This window comes from Nannospalax galili, unplaced genomic scaffold, assembly GCF_000622305.1.
Source record: "Nannospalax galili isolate Female #2095 unplaced genomic scaffold, S.galili_v1.0 scaffold158, whole genome shotgun sequence".
NCBI classification, from domain to species: Eukaryota; Metazoa; Chordata; class Mammalia; order Rodentia; family Spalacidae; genus Nannospalax; species Nannospalax galili.
The window spans coordinates 6,857,014-6,866,411 of NW_008345290.1; the positions used below are offsets into that span (position 1 = coordinate 6,857,014).

Sequence of the window (9,398 nt, forward strand, 5' to 3'; positions counted from 1 at the left end):
GGAGTAGGGGTCGGTCGGGGGGTGCGGTGAGGGGTGCTGGGGCGGGCGGGAGGGGAGAGCCGAGCGCTGGGGAAGCGCCGGCGGCGTGGGGGATGGGGCTGAGGCGAAGGGAGGAACAGGAGCGAGAGCTCGCTGGGCTGCAGGGAGGAGGGCGGCCTCCCCCACCCCACGCCCTCCCTCTCCTGCCTAGGCGTCACTAAAGTCCAGGAAAATTATGCTAATGAGGACAAACGGCTCTCACAAAGGGGCTCTCTTGCGGGGCTCTGTTTCTTAATAATTCGTCCGAGAAACCACGCAGCCCTCCACCCTAGGCATTTCCATTTGGGCGCCGAGGGGGACGCACTAGAAATGAGTTGCCCCGACTTGGGGCAGTTTGCTTTACCTGCTCCCAAGCCAAAGACCTCAAAGCTAGTCCCTGTGGTGCGGGCTAGGGCCTTTTTCCAGAAACCACCCCAAACTCAATTGTCTTTGGTTATATTTCTAGGTAGAAACTGTTCACATCCTGGCAGCACGCAAAGTGTCCCCGGGGAGATGTACAATTGTCCAGGCAGTGAATGCACCACTGTGGGCTCAGGCACACATAAAGGTGCCTGGAAATTCAGCCTTGCAGCTCTTGTGTGCCCATTGCACAGAATGGACATGCGGCTCGCCCACAGGGAAGATAGATAAGGCCCTGACACCAACACAAATGGACATCCATGATGTTTCACCCCCTAATTAGTTAAGTGGCCTTTCCTTTGCTGAGCTGAGCAAAGGCCCAAGTTTGCCTAGTAACGTGCCACAACTTTAAAGAGAATAGTATCGCTCCCAAAGCCCCCCTCAGCTTCCCAGCCTCAGAAGCAAACTCCACCTGGGTGTGTGGCCAAAAGAGAGAAATGGAGCTTTCGTGCAATCCCGAGGCGTCAACGACGGTCCTTCTCAAAGGAAGGTGTTAAAAATATAAGTAGTATGTTTAAACTGTCAGGGAGCCAAAGTGTCACCTTAGAGCAAAAACAAAGCCAGGGGAAAGGGGAGAAATCAAAAAGCACTCTGGGCCAGGGTGGCCTCATGCATACCAATGGTTTTTGTCATTTATGGCTGTGCAAGATTTATGACTCGGCGCCCCAAAGCTGTAAACAGAGCACAAAACAGCAAACACTTGCTCCTCACGGCATACTGCAGCGGCACAACTTGAAAGGGGCAGCCGGGACGCGTAGGAGGTGAGGGCCGGCCGCAAAAATCCTCTCCGTGGCATTTTCTCTTCAAACCCTCGGATCGGATGTAGCATTTGAAGAAAGACGCCGTGGTCAATAATCAACCCGCACTTTCTCCTCCAAACTGCTGACGCGACTCTCGCCGCCTTCTTAGCCAAGCCAGATGCAGGGAAGGCCGGCTCCCCAAGAGAACCTGCCCCGGGCGGGGACTGTCGGGCCTCAGGGGCTGAGGATGCAGGCGCCAGGGCCGGGCCGGGGCGTCGGCCACGCGTGTCTGCCCAGCGCCACGAGACCGCGACCGGCGACCCCACGGCGGGGACGGACGTGAGGTGTCGCGGGAGCCGAGGGAGAGCTTGGGTGCGAACTGCACGCAGCCAGGTGGCCTGGGACGCGGCCCCGGCAGCAAAGTGGAGCTCCGACTCCAGACTAAGATGGGGCGTCCTGGCACCTACCGTGGGTGCCCCGGCCTTAAGCCTCTTAATATACGTTTGAAATCCAAAGGGCTGGCTTTGGAGCAGGCGTAGGCGAGGTGATTAAAATTTATCATTTCTAATAGGAGAAGGTTTTTGTTGGTTTGTTATTGTTTTGTGAGAGAAAATACGAGGTTTGATTTCCACCTCCAGAAACAGCCCACTGCCGCGATTCGCTATCTAGACAAATCTCACAGTTCACCCGCTTCTCCAAACCCTTCAAGCTTTTCTTTGCTGAGCACCCTTGGGCTTCCCCACCTTCCTCAAGTCCCGTGATTTCCAGGGGGACCAGAAGAAAGCATTTTCTCAGCCACAGAAGAGAGCATGGTGCAGCGAGGTGCCGGGTGCAGAGAGGTGCCTTCCACCATTCAAAGGGGTTTCCACCCCAGCTCTGAGAGGTCTCGGCAGCTCCAAGGCTATCTGTGCAAGCCAGGAAGAAGGTGAGAAGGAACTTTTGGCAAGAAGAGGTATAGGCACAGAAATTCAAGAATGGGGAGGAAAGTTACTGAGGAAATACACTTGCCTGTGAGGTTGAGGCTGGTATTTTGAGAGCAGAAGTGGGGACTGGTCTTTTTAGTAGCTAATAGTTTAGCTATAATGGAGTGCCTTTAGCTATTTCCTAGGAGGAAAAAACCAACCGTGCTCTCTGAGAGCCGTTTTTGGCTTCTCACTGTGCACGCTTTGATACAGAACCTGCTCGGAGAGCCCATCCTTAGATACTTATTCTGCTCACTGGTACTGAAGCAACAATAAAAAGATGCCTCTAACAAACCTCTATTCCCTTTCTCCTTCTTTCTAGTGAAGCTATATTATTTATGAGTCTTTAACTGGGTCAAAAATGCGCCAGAACTGGGTCATAAATCATATGAAATACTGACAAGTAATTGAACAGCAATTAAAGCTTACATTTTATTTCCAAGGGTTGTTTAGAACCCTTGAAACAGCCTCAGTTAAACAGTTGCCGCGGAGGTCGGCGTGGGGGAGGGCAGAATCAGCCATTCCTGCGGTACTGAAGTCGGGGAATCCTGGTTTGATTTTTTTTCTTTAATAAAGAAATGTTTTTGTTTTATTTTGTTTTGTTTTAGTTAAAGAGAGTAAATTTGATTCCTAACTGTGGCAGGCACCTTTTCTCTGCTCCAAGGAGAAGAGTAAAGCACAATTTCTTTCACCTTTCCAAAGATGTAACACTTTTCCCAGAAGCAGAAGACCCCAAAGCCCAATTAGCCCCAGTTTTGTCAGTATTTTGGAAGCACACTGCTTAATTCTCATCGGCCTCCATCCTGGCAAGAGCTCCCTTTATGGGAATATAAAGTCAGAGAAATGTCTACCTCTGCTTCCTGAAAATTATACTTCCAGAATTCCTTCCAATCTGGGGCACACAGGCCAGATAGTTCTCCAACTCTCCAGGCTGTCTTAGGGGTGTACAGAAAGCACCCAGACCAAAAACACTAATGAAAGCCCAAACACAACCCCAGCTCTCTTCTGGATATAGTCCAACCCAGCCTCTAGGTGACTGGCACACTTAACAGCACCCCAAGAGTAGGTGATTCTCCATCCTTCCCAGGCAGATAGTGCTCAGGGAAACAATGGCATGCCCTCCAGTTCAGCTCCTCGAATAGGCACGGGGAAATGTGCCCTGCAACCCAGCATTGAATAAAGTGGCTGGAAGCATCATCAATAAAATGGCAGCACATCTGCACATTTCCTTCATCGATTTTCCTCTTCCATCTGCTCAGGTTGCCCAGGTCAGCCCTAACCCTCTATCCTGTTCAGCAAATACCAGCCAACTTGAGACTCTCCTTCCCAGCCACGGCCCTCACCCCTTCCATAAGGTCTGGCCCTTCTAGCTTCTTGCTGGCTACCTCCTCCTGACCACAGCCTCCAGCCTCCTCCCATGCTTGGGCTTCATGGTCCTCCTTCTGCCTGGGGCTCAGCTCCTGGAACTTCAGCCTTGCCTGTGGCAGTGGGACAAAGCCACTCTTACTCTGGAGATTACTGGATGCACCCATTAGCCCCCAAGTGCCCTCTCCTTTATGCCCCCTAACACTTTTCAGGGAATTAAATTCAGAGTCTGAGGCACTACTGGGAATCTTTCAAATGCTTTCCGTTCTAAAGAGAAACAAAGGAAGAGAAGAGACTGGGGGTCCAATCCATGATCCAGTGTCTCCTCGCCTGACCTTTGTCTCTCTCAGCCATAACTCACTCTAGATATGAACAATCAGCGGAAATACCTTAAAATAAATTCCATCCTCCTGGTGTGGCCTGGAGTCTCATCGGCTAGCTTTGCCAGAACTGCTCCATGAACGCTGAAAACTGCAACCCGCTGGAAGAGCGCTCTCCGGAGAAGGGGAAGGAGAAGGAGGAGGTGGGTGCGTGGGGGTGGGGGAAAAAGCTCTGGCTCTGTAGAGAATCTAGAAAACGTAATCACAGGCAAAGCCTGCCTGGATCTCTGCTCCAAATACCACAATAATGTGCAGTATTATGTGCTCACGTGGTCATACGTCAACTTAAATCCTTTTATTTGAAATAGGAAATCACTGAAGGAACTAGGTTTCCAAGCAGAACATTTAGATGTGGGGGACCTTCACCAGTAAGAGTTTTGTCTTACCAGTAGGACGATGGGGGGGGCACCCACACACATGCATGCCACACAAAGGTGCTTATCTCCACTTATATTTCTTTACACACACTCCAAACAAGGGAACAGCAATGTTGTCTGTCTTTTTAGAGTTCACTTAACTTTCCTCATGGTCCCCCCTTCACCAACAAGTTGAATTCAGCATACCCAGTCCCCTCTCCAGCCCCCACCACCCCAGGATCCTCTGGCACACTGACTAGCATATCAAAAGGCAAGAGCCAAGCCCAGAAATGACTGGCCAGTCAGCAGATTTCTTTATGGCCTGCAATTGTATGGAGTTTGCTAACACCTACGCTGTACACCACAGCCACTGGAGAAACCAAAAAGGCCTGTAATTACCTGACAAAACATTAATGTTTCCCCTCCAAGTCCAGCTGGTTTTGTTCAATGGCAGCCCACTAGGAAAGATGTGCTTACTAACAGGGCTGTGGGTCAAGATTTTGCAAATTCTAAAAAGACCTAATGCCCTGTCAAACCTATACTTGTGTATTTCCTTGGTGTACAGTTGAGTGATATATGAAATTAAATGCTTCTAAAGATGAAAAGTGTAAGAGAAAATAGTCTAATTGCCTTTGGAAGAGGGGGGAGGAATTACCAATTTCCTTTGTGAGGAGTCCCAAAAGGCAAACCTGGGAGAAAACCTGGCATCCTCTCTGGGACAGCTCTGTCTACTACCCCCAAGACTTGTGTACTAGATGAAACTGAACTGAACCAGTTCTGCTAAGAAAGAACCTGGCTGAAACTAATAAGCTGTCCTCCCAGCCCCCACCCTATTCTTGCCTTCTGCTTGGTGACATTGTCCACTCATTTTGGCACTTTACTTTTTCACAAGCATTCTAAAAAGTGCCTCTTTTCTAGTCTTAGTTTCTGAACTTTGAGTGCTCTGAGCAAAGTCCTAGTCTTTTATTCCTGGAAAGTAAGTCTTCAGCTAGCTATGTCTAAGTGTGAGGGGACTCACTTGTGGCAGCTGTGGAAGGCCCTGCCTGAGTCTTCTCATCCCCTCTCTCCAAAAGGGGAACAGAAAGGGTCTGATTGAGAAGATGAGGTTCTAAGTAAAGGGACCTTATCATGAAGGGGGTGTTCAAATGAGAAGGGCAATAAAAGAGGAAACTTAACCCTTGGAATTTAACACTGGCCTAAGCTAGAGGCAGTGTTATCCCAAGGTTCTGCCTATGGAGTAGCTAGAAAGAGACCTATATGTGAATTTTCCCAGCCCTGACCTAAGCCACTTGCTGGAAAGTGAGAATCCAAAGTCGAAAAACCCTGCCTGCCTCAGGTTTGAGAGATGAGGAGGAACTCACTTCCAAACTATATTCTTCTGCCTCTGTAGGGCTCAATGCACTCATCTTAGTGTCCTCTGCCCATAGGGGGCTTGTCCCCTAGTGCCAGTCATACACATTGAGCTCTCCAGATTCCTTAGGAATCGACCTGGAAATATGTCCAGTTGCTGACAACTCCCTTCCCCTAAGTTTCTGCAGAGGCATCAACTCAAAGATTTTGAGAAGAGGCCCCTTCAGAACTCTCAGAACAGTTTCAAGCAAACTGCAACTCTTGAGACCATAAATCAAGAGTAGAAGTCTCTGGTGCTGCCTCAGAGAAGTGCCTTAATTTCAGTGAGGCCCAGAGGCATCTCAGTTCCAGGCTGGAGCAGCATGCTACTAACATCCCAGTTAATGCTCCAACTGCTGTTTAACAATTAACATTAAGGACTTGGCCTGGGTGATTTGGTGGGATAAAAAAGGGAAAAAAAAATCTGAGGAAGTCAAAGAAAATTTAACTTTCCAGTCAAAACACAGCTTCCCTAAGAGTGCAATTAGGTTGGACAACCCACCCAGGGACTTGACAGCTGAGTGTCTTCCTGTACCACTTTGAAATCCACTTTCCTGAAGCAAAGCTATGGGGGGAAAAAATCCAGCACCAGCACCCCTTCTACACACTTCCACCAGTCTCCACTCTCGCTAGGGCTGGGGACCCATGCTGTGAGCCAGGCCACCAGAACCAACCTGGGGAAGGTTGGCTTGGAAGGAGCAGGTGATCAAGCATGACCATTAGTCAATATTTGCCAGGCTGTTGGCAGATTAGATATATCTGTACTCAAATACTGCAATCTGATTTCTCTATCAAAACTTTACTTAGATGCTAGATCATTATTTAACATGAGATATTTCCTATGGGTACAACTGTAGTACAAATGGGCTCCAAACTTTGTAGACACATGTGGATGTGTATATCATGTAAGACACATGTCCCAAATTCCTGCGGTTATTTATATCTACAATTGTTCTGTTGTTTGCTGGGATGCAAATTATGTATGCACACTGAGTTGCAAGTTCCTGAAATGTACTCTCTATGCTTGCTATAACAAGACACACAGTAGCTGAAAAAGTAACTGTTAGTATTACCGTTTACTTCCTATCTGATAAAATAACTGTATCCTAAACTGTATCCCAGTCTTAAAGCACCACTGAGCAGCACGTTGGAATTAATTAACAATCTGATATCTATCTGGGGAACAATTTTTAGAGATTTGGGCCTAGAGAACAGAAAACAAAATCTGAAAACTTTTTTTTTTAAAGAAGTAATGCCAGGGTTGGGGATACATAATAACTCAATGGTAGAGTGCTTCCCTAGCATGACGAGGTCTTGGTTCCATTCCCAGCACCAGAAAAAAAAAAAAAATGTAATCCCTAAAAGAACAAAGCAAACTCATTCCTTCATACAGAGCTTCTGAAAGCTATTCCAGTAGCCCCTCCCCCAAATAGGCACGTAATTTATGGATCTTTTACAAGGTAATAAACCACAGTAATTACCTCCCTGCATCTCAAACTAAGAGAACAAATTAAGCCAGAACTTGAAAAGAATTTTAAAGAGGTTTTCCTTGCTCCAAATAGGAAAAGAAAATGTTCAAACATAGAAGATCTGAGCTTTTCCTGTGGAAGAACAGTGGATCTGTTCTGATAAAAGACTGGAGAAGACTGCCTTCCAAGGGCCTACACACTGGAAATACTATAACTTCTCTCCAACCAAGGAAAGGCAGACAGATCGTAGAACATGTAAGGCAGTGGAGACAAGTTTCCTTAGCCTACAGCTGGGACTGGCCAACCATTTAGGAACTTAAAAGGAATCATTTTCAAACTTACAATGTCCACAGTTGCTTCAATGGGCGAGGGCAGAGCCCCTGGCTGTCCATGGCCTCTACTAACTTTTGATTTGCAGTTCAATATAGTGGTCTGTTTGAGGCTTGCAGGAAGAAGCAAACATCCCCTCTGGCTCTTCCTACCTCATCTTTTGCTTCTGCAACCTCTTCTCCTGTCTACCCTGGGCCTTGGAGCCTATTCTTTGTCTGCCTGATGCCCACATGGTCCGGGTGAGCAGCTGAAGGGAATCCAGCTTAAAACTCTTCCAAAGTTAAATATTGACTAGAATCTCTTTCAACCAGCTCTACTTGCCAGGAACTGAGGCAGTAAACTCTTCCCAACCTCCAGTCCCAGACTGGAGCGGTTTGGCGCAGCACTTACCTCCAAAGATGTTTAAATCTGAACCAGGAGAGGTCTCCGACTCCGGGCACTCAAGGGATGTTTTTTTGCGGTGTCCAGGCACTCTGCGGACAAATAAACAGCAGACGGTGACCGGTGGCTATGAAGGAAGGTCGGGAATTAGAAATGTGTCCTGTGCGGGAGCCAGGGTGGCCCCGGGGTGAAGCGGACACGGAGTTGTCGCCGGGGCACTCGTCCATGAGATGCACTCATAGCTCGAAATGTTCCAGTCTACAAATGGCCCAAAGATGGTGATTTATTTTTGTAAAACAAATACATACTCCATCTCCGCACAATCTTTTTTCTTTTGTATGGTGCTTTTCTTAAGGGGGTGATGATGGAAAATAGACTAGAGGGAGGAGGAGGGGAAGGCGGTAGAAGAGGCTTTGCTGGTGGTGCGAGATCCCTGGCAGAGCTCCTTATGCACCCTAACTTGGGGGATGTGAATGCATGCTTTATTTTCTTTTGCAAACAAAGGGAAGCCTTGTCTGGAAGCGTTCAATGACGGACTCCACTGAAACCTCACTAATAGCGTTCATTTCTGTTGGCGGGAAATCAGACTCCAGCCCAGTCCACAGATCAGAGGCTGTCTTGGGAGACTTTGTCCTCAGGTTCATTCAAGTGTGCTATTTCTCGGTCCTGGTGGGATGGCAGGACTAAAGTAGTGCCCAGTCCTTGAGAGCAATCCAACTATTGCTGTGGGGAACTGAGCAGGACCAGGGCACTGGTCAATACCAGATTGGGGACCTTTTCCTGCCCTACCTGTGCAATGGCCACAAGTCCACTGAACACCCTCATTCTGCTGCAGTCTCAGACCTCGAAATATTTCACACTCCCTTGCCCTCTAACCAGCAAATGGTCAAGGTGCCCCCAGTCAACTTTCTGGACTCAGAAGATGTTGCCTAAGGAATAGAGAATGGTCCCAAATTGCTGGGACCTTGCTGGACTTTTGCTTCTATAGCCTTAACTCTAACACACTCACTACCCCTCCACCCAAACCTAGGTAACCACTCACTTACCTGCCTGCTCCAAACCACCAACTCTGTGCCATCTGCCCCCACATCTATGTGATCCTACTGATAGCCAGAGGACTACCAAGTAGCTGAGGAGTCTCCTGACCCCTGGCTTGAGAGCCTCTTAGAATGTGGAGACAGTGGCAGAAAATTGGCAGTTGACTTCTGCCAAGACTCTCCCCACAGCTTTTACCCTCTATCCCCTAGGGACTCAGAGTCCACTCCCGGCCCCTTTGTCTTGTCCAAATTCTATGTTTTCAAGGGAAGTGCCTGCTAGTCTTGGGGCTCCTGGTGTGATTCTGAGCAGGGTGGGGGTTAGCTATTTTGTACTCTGCTACTCAACTTCACCCCAGAAAGATCTGGCCTATACTACTACTTCTCCTCCCCCCCTTCCCCTCCCCCTCCCCCCTCCTCCTCCTCCTCTTTATCAGTGGCACAGAGCCCATGGCTTAGGACTATTGTAATTATTATGGTTATTATTATTGTTGCTATTTCCTTATCCTCAAGTCTGATATTCATGACTCCTGTTCACCATAAATCCTTCAGAC

The 9,398-nt window shown here is 48.2% G+C and overlaps 1 protein-coding gene across 2 annotated transcripts in view; it reads right to left on the reverse strand.

Annotated features, from left to right (window-relative positions):
• Window positions 1–9,398, reverse strand: part of Hoxa3 (homeobox A3) — a 44,179-nt gene that overhangs the window by 6,924 nt on the left and 27,857 nt on the right. For both annotated transcript variants that reach the window (XM_029567580.1, XM_017800228.2), the window contains one exon: window positions 7,820–7,902. The gene's annotated coding sequence lies outside the window, so the exon portion shown is untranslated. The remainder of the gene's footprint in view (window positions 1–7,819; window positions 7,903–9,398) is intronic.